The sequence below is a fragment of the Poecile atricapillus genome, chromosome 2, assembly GCF_030490865.1.
Source record: "Poecile atricapillus isolate bPoeAtr1 chromosome 2, bPoeAtr1.hap1, whole genome shotgun sequence".
NCBI lineage: Eukaryota > Metazoa > Chordata > Aves > Passeriformes > Paridae > Poecile > Poecile atricapillus.
Window position 1 is genome coordinate 78,797,165 of NC_081250.1, and position 7,778 is coordinate 78,804,942.

Genomic DNA, 7,778 nt, shown 5'->3' on the forward strand with positions numbered 1-7,778 from the left:
CTAGAATATCCTCTTTAATTCATGAGAAAGTATGGGGGGATGGAGTGTTCAAACTGTAGATGTGAGCAGAGGCATCCACAATGGAGCAAAGCAGATGTTGAAGTAGCTGTGATCCCATGAGAACCTTGAACAGAGAGAGAGTGATGAAGACCCTTTGCCCCCAGGGAGAGAAGAAGAAGACCTCTGTTCCCATAGATGAAGATGATCTCAGAGATGGAGAGAACCTTTGCTTTTGAACAGTTCATCCTTAAAATAATACCCCGTAAGTTGACATGGCCCATTAACTCAGCTGTGGGAAGGCTGTGAATGTGGGCGGAAGTTCACGATTGCAGATTTTCCTGGCAGCTGCTATTCATGGAAATGAAAAACCACAAGAGAACTGTTTCTTGTGAAGAAGTCTCCATGGCATGGCAAGAGAAAACCCCTCTCCCTACAAGACTTGATAAAAGCCTATTGTAGAGATGGTAACTGATTTAAAATCACAGGTTTTGTCTCTATGTTGTCCGTTGGGAAAGAAAAGAAGTTGGATAGGGGAAGGAGAGGTGTTCTGAAGGTTTTATTCTGATTCTTATAATTCTTTTAGTTCTGTTAGTAAAGTTTTCTTTATAACTTTTCAGTTTTGAGCCTGCTTTTCCCTCCTCCTAATTCATGTCTCACAGCAGGAAATGAGTAAATAATTCTAGTAAGTGCACTGGTGTAATAGGTTTAACTAGCGCTAAACCCATTACACCAGTTTACCCTTTTTTCTTCAGATTATATTACATGGTGTATATTATGTGATATATGTCCATCTAATTTGACAGCTTGAAGAAATAAGTAAGATTTCTAAGTTGTGCTTAGCCCTGTTAACAACATTCCACAGTTTGTGGAATTACTGTCCCACAGGAATTTTCCTCTGGGTGTTAAAATAAAGGTCTTCTTGTATATAAATGAAATATTTGTAGTTGTAGAAGGATATAATAATTTCCTAAGTATGAAAATTAAAGAACTACTTTAGTCTTGTTTAAGGTACAGAAAAGATGGGATAAGAAGTGTCTTTGTACCTGTGTGTCCCCACTGATGTGTTAGCATCTCAGTACAGAGTTGTTCCGATTAAATATCTGCATTTCTCTGCAGCCTGTCAAAAGACAAAGCCAGAGAACTGAGTTATGTCCTTCTGAAAACTGTTCACTCTTCCCTTTAAGAGAAATATCTGTATTTTTTGAGCCCTGAATAAACTAAAGCCTTTAATTATTCAAACAGGGGTGTTTTCTTTTAAAGTAAACAATTTTTTTTTTAAGTTTTCATGTATCAACTGAGTACTGACATTCATCAGAATCAGATGCATTTGATACTGGGCTGAATGTGATATTTTGTTTGTCTTTGTAGTCATAGTATTTGTTTTGGGAGGTTTGTTCCCCTAGGTAGTGATATCAGTTCCCACTCTCTAATCACTGACTTCCCTATTGAGTTCCCTGGGCTGTGCCAGTTGTCTTGAGCTACACACTGCACTGGATGGATGGATGGATGGATGGATGGATGGATGGATGGATGGATGGATGGATGGATGGATGGATGATGATCTTTATACTCCGTATCTACACTGATGTAGTCCTTGGGAGTAAGCAAGGAGAACAGTATAGACATAGACTGTGGGCACCACTTATAGAAGACAATCTAATAGCATGAATATCTGTGTATCATAAAGTTCAGGACTTTATTTACTGCCTTATGTCTCAAATAGCGGGGTAAGTTTGTGTTTATGCAAAATGGTTCTAAATGTAACATGAGTACAAACTTCTAATTCAACATGTTCTTGAAAGTTGTAATGAGACAAAAAATACAACTCATAACTTATCCATTCAGAACGTAAGTACTCCTAGCCTTTAAATGCTGTCCTCTGCACTGCCTTGGTGTCAATTCAGAAGTCATTGTCTTCAAGAAAGCCCAGAAGCATAACCTGAAAATACAATATTTTCTGTGTTATACTCCCAAATCTAGCATGATCATGAAAAGACAAGAATTAGCCAGCTCAGCCATGGAGAGATTGACATATCTGCTCTGCTCTTTGCCACAGGCAAGGGCAAGTTAATTACATTCATGGGAAGGTGAGCTTCTGCTGGTGTATGAGGGCAGAACACACATGTCTAAACTATCATTAATACAGGTGTGAAAGAGGCATTTCTTGCTGGCAGAGTCTGACCAAGTAGAATGAATGTATTCCTCCAGAATTAGCTTTGTCACCTTCCTTACAAGTTGTTGACACACTTTGAATTTTAACAAAATAAATGATTAAGAAGAATTGCTATGCAGTGCAATTGGCATGAAGGTTACTGAAGTCAGCAGAAAAGAGAAAGGGTGGCAGAGAAAATCACCATTTTCTCATTTTTATCCTAGCTTGATAATTGGATAAGAAATGTACCTGACAAAATATCTGTTCCTTTAGACATTGAGACAACCCTTGTGCTGGTAAAAAGGGTGATCTAAATCATGCCATTGACAGAAATGAATCAAAGAAGTCATGATTAAGTGTAAAACCTGCAATTTATGACTACTAGTAATCTGCAGTACTATTAAAAAAGGTAATAGCTTGTACTGGCAGACAGGGTTAGAAAGAGCAGGGTGAGATTATTACAATAATGAGGGGAGATTGTTGCTCTGTAAGATCAGCATACCAAGGAAAAATGCAAACTGAGGTGCCTTCCCCCTTTTATCATCTTTAGAGAGTCAAATTAAAGGAAAAAAGCTAAACCATGCAGGTTTCTTTGATACAGCAAGGACTGCAAAACCTCCACAATGTTATGAAGCTGATACTGAAGATGTTTTTATGGGTGGCATTCTTACTGTTTGTTGTCATTATTTTAAAAGTATCATTTGAGTAGCTGTCTTTCCATGGAAGATGAGGATGCCATTCATCTCTGAAGATCACAAAGTTTCTTTTCCTCAGGAATGTGGCATTCCTTAGGATATTCAGCTGGAGCTCAGGGAGGTCAGACAGCCTCTGACTATCTGCAGCAGTCCGAGCTCCTCACTTCTTCTCTCCCTTCAGTATTCTCTACTCATTTTGAATAAAGCTAAAAAGGACATATTTTGGGGAGGGCTTATCTAGAGACATTTATAAACTATTATTTTGATATTTTTTTGGTTTTTTTTTTTGCCTTTCAGTAAACTCACTGAGCTAAGCATGTTACATACATCTAATATACAATCCTGTTATAAAATGAGGAGTTACTGCAGGATTTCAGCTGCTTCCAGGATTGGTATGATGACATGTGAATACTGTAAGGAAAAGCAAAAGGGAAAAAAGATGTGACTTTTTATCATCCTGCCAGTTGGTGTAAACAGGCTGTAATGGTCTGGCCCAGCATGTAAGCTGCCAGTGATTTCTTTCCCGTATCGCTCCTCTCAGATGCTTTTGCTCCATCCTAAATGCTGTTAAAAATGTCCAGGTATTTTTTCTCACTGTATCACAACATTGTTTTAAAGTATGAACTTGAAATGCATGTATGATCGCCTGTTCTGTGTTCTCTGCATTTCTCTTCAGTGATCAGTTGTGACAAATTACAGATTGTCTCATAGAAAATTTAATTGTTAGTATTTCAGACAATTCTCTTTTTCCTTATCTCATACCCTTAAGCTCTTTCTAAAGATATCAGTCTACTGTCAAGACAGATGTCTGGAATCACAGTGATTAGTGAATCAATTTTTGTGTCAACTTTTGGACTTTAAAACAAGTATTGAAAGTAGTCTGGACTTTTCTCTCATTGTGAAGGAATTTCTTTCTGTTTGTGATTTCCTGCCACAAGAGATTTCATGCAGATAATGGTTTTCAAAGAATGTAATTGCTTGCGCAATTCGAGACGATAACTTGCTAATTTTTGTTTCCTGTCCCAGCCAAGAACAATTAGGAAAGCTTAACAGAAACCTAGCAAATTTTGGAGTGCTTTAACCTTCTACTGCTGCAAACAAAACTGTTAACATAGTATAACTTGTATCAACTCAGTCAACATAGCATTATTAGTCACTGACCTGCTTTCCTTATCTTTCATGTTACATATTCTCAGAACACTTCAGATCACTGGGTGGAGCTTCACATAGTGATGGTATTTCTAGAAAAATGCTTCTGGTCCAGTCAACAGACAGAGCCACATGCCAGATATCAGGTTCAAGACAGGCTTCTGGTTTACACTGTCAGTCCCAAACACTGGAAGATTTTTAACTGTATGGTCAATACATGCATTGTCAGCTCTATAAATATACTATGTATTGGGTTTTTTTCATACAGGTTAACCCTAAGTGTTTTTGTATTCAAAGCCTCTGCTGCCCTCAGTCTGAGATATTGCTGTTCAGTGAATAGTTTCACATGTCTACTCCTAGAAAATCAAAGAGAATTATGAAAAGGAATTGCTTACGGATTTCAGTTCTGCATTAGGGTTTCATATGTGTTGTTTGTCAGTCCTTCAATACTTCATTAATATTCAAGAAAATTTATACAATAAATTATGGCCTCTAACATTTTATATTAAATGTTAATAAAATCAAACATCTGCACTTTTCCCCCAGGTACTACCCTGCCAAAATACTTTTATACTTAGCAGAGTGTTTTATCATGATGATAGTAATTTCCTAAAGGTATGCTGGCATTATTAATATGCATTTGTATTCCAGACATATAAAGATCTTAGTTGGTTAATAATAAGGAATTAATATTAAACTCACCGAGACTCAATTTTTATTTTCAAAGCTCTCTTAGTCTAGGGAATAACAAATTATTCAAATACAAAACCAGAAGTGATGTTAATAGCAGCAACTGTAAAACAAATTGAAGGAAAAAATTAACAGAGAGAATAGCAGAGAGAATCACATATTCATGTAAGCTTTGTTTTGTTATGTATCAGCAATCCTGAATACTAGAGGCTGATGAAATGACAGTACACATTAACAGTCAGGTTTCACACTTACCCAGTTTTCTGGTACAAAGTTTTTTAGAAATACAAACTGTAAAGAGATTAATACACAATTTTAGCTTTTGAGGCAGTCTTTTTATGTTCTTGTTATCAGGAAAAGGTCTTAGGAGTGTGGGAACTACATATCAGCAAGTGCTGGATTTCCAGTGTGTTTGCAGTTTGGTGGTATGGAACATCTATGATGTTTTCTTCTTAGTGGAAATCATGAAAGATGTGAGGAAGGAAATTGTTCCTTCTCCATTTTTCTTTCTGGTTTTGAGTTTTTTATTTCCTTCCTAAATTACTTCCTCCTGTTTCTCACAAAACATTTTCTATAAATATCCTTTCCCACTAGACATGTGGCAGAGAATCTGCTGTCATTAGCCCATCAGCTTTTCCTTTCTGCTGGAATTTGCAGCCCCCTCTCCCCAGGTCATTCCACTGCTCTCTCTACACACTCACTAAAAGGAGAAGTTATGAGGGCAAATGAGGATTTTACACTCCCTGCATAGTCCTGAAAGAGGCAGAAGAACATGTGGAACTGCACAATCAGCCAGTAGGGGTTCCAGTTTGAGCCCCAAAGTTTTGTACTCAAGGGGAGAAGACAGCAAGAAACTTGAGTCATTTGTTGGGGAACAAAGCCACTTTGGCAGGGGAAATAACTGCCATTGGCTGGCTTTCCAGAAGCTACAGCAGAAACAGGGAAATTGTCAACCAGGAGTTTGTCAAAGTCCTAAACAGATTTATTGAGGGGTTTGAAAGTTCAGAATTATGAGACAATCCCAACGGACCTGGCCTAATTGTAGCCTGGGTTTATACCAATTACCATACCTGCAACAGAGGCAGGCATGATGTGCATTCTGCAGACTGGGAACTAATAGCTGTCTGTATTCATATCAGGGTTCTTTCCTAGAGGACTATCCCATCCTTCTATTTAAAAACACAGTAATATGTTATATTCATTAAAGGTGAAAAACTTGTCAGTAAGCATAATACATGAATCACTGAATATAAAACAAGTTTGCAAAAAATGTTTTAGAAAAATTTCTACATTAAAACATTGTTTTCTAAACCCACATCTTCATCTTTGAGATCATCCACATTTCCCAAAGAAAACTGTGGGGCTGGAGTCTTTTCCCTTTGTGTTGACTCTGTTACACTGAGGGAATTCAATGGCCCACATTGAAATGATCTGTATGGAGTGAAGCTTTCAGAAGTGTCTCTCCTGATCACTGCCCTGCCTATGGCATTGTATTTGGTTTGTGTGCCAGGGTTTTTGTAGCTGGGGAGGGCTACAGGAGTGGCTTCTTTGAGAAGTAGCCACAGACTTCCCCCATGTCCGACAGAGCCTGCGCCAGGATAGACCTGCCTCTGGCCAAGGCTGAGCACACCAGTGATCATGGAAGCACCTCTGGGATAATATACCTAAAAAGGGAGAAAAACTGCTGTGTAGCAGCAGCCAGAGAGAGGAGCGAGAATATGTGAGAGAAACAGACCTGCAGATCAGTGCAGAAGGAGGGGGAGGAGGTGCTCCAGGCAGAGAATACCTTGCAGCCTGTGGTGCAGACCATGGTGAGGCAGCTGTGCCCCTGCAGCCCATGGAAGTCCACAAGGGAGCAATGGAGGATCCCACACTAGAGTAAGTGAGTGCCTGAGGAAGGGTATGACCCCATGAGAAGCGCATGCTGGAGCTGGCTCCTAGTGGGACTGGTGGACCCCTGGAGAAATGAGCCCACACTGGAGCTGGTTTGCTGACAGGACTTATGACCCCATGGGCGACCCATGCTGGAGCAACCTGCTCCTGAAGGACTGCACTATATGGAAGGGACCCTATCCTGGAGCAATTCCCAAAGAACTGCAGCTAATTGGAAGAACTCACATTGGAGAAGTTCGTAGAAGACTGTCTCCTATGCAAGGGACCAATTCCAGAGGAGTGGAGGAGTGTGAGAAGTCCTAGCCCTGAGGAGAAAGGAGCAGCAAGCAAAGTGCAATGAATGACCTCAGCCCCATCCCCTGTCCCCTTGTACCAATGGTGAGAGGAGGAAGAGAAATGAAGAGCAAAGTAAAGCCTGGGAAGGAGAGAAAGTGCTTTTAATTTGGTTTTATTTCTTATTATTTTATTGGTAACAAATTAATTCCCTCCAGTCAAGCCCATTTTGCCTATGATGGTAACTTGTGAGTGATTTCTCCCTGTCCTTATCTTGACCAATGAGCCTTTGGTTGTTATTTCCCCCCCCGTCCAGCTGAGGAGTGATAGTGTGACTTTGATGGGCACTTGATGTCCAGCCAATGCCATCTGCACATCGTGGGCTCTGTGGCTGGCACTCTGGTGGTGGTTATGGCCTCCTGAGGGACCAGTGAGGATTCAGCTTCTGAATCAGGAGGTGCAGAGGAGCATTTCTTACTGGAAGGGATTTTGTGTCATCATGGTCAGAAAAAAGAAGCATAGTACAAACTGGCTTGCATAGCACACAAAAAACATTGCAGTCACTCGTGCAGATTAGACAATTAATTTTACAATGTGTTAATCCAAACTGTAAATCCCAGTCTGCTGAAACAAAAATTTAATTTTAGTTTCAATTCCATAACTATAGAAGTGAAGGTGGGAACTGTAGGAAAATTGCACATCACTATTAAAATTAATGCTGCATACTTTGTAGTTTAGTGTCCCAGTTCCCTCAATATTACAGAACCTCTCTGGCATAGGAATCTTCATCAACAGCATCTCAGTGACCTCTATCCTACTGTGCAAGACACAAAGCTGATTCCTCTTGAGTCTTTTGTAGATTTCTAATGTTTCTGGTGACCAAAAGTCACATTAGCCCCTTTCCCAAAAGCTCTTGGAAGCTTTCT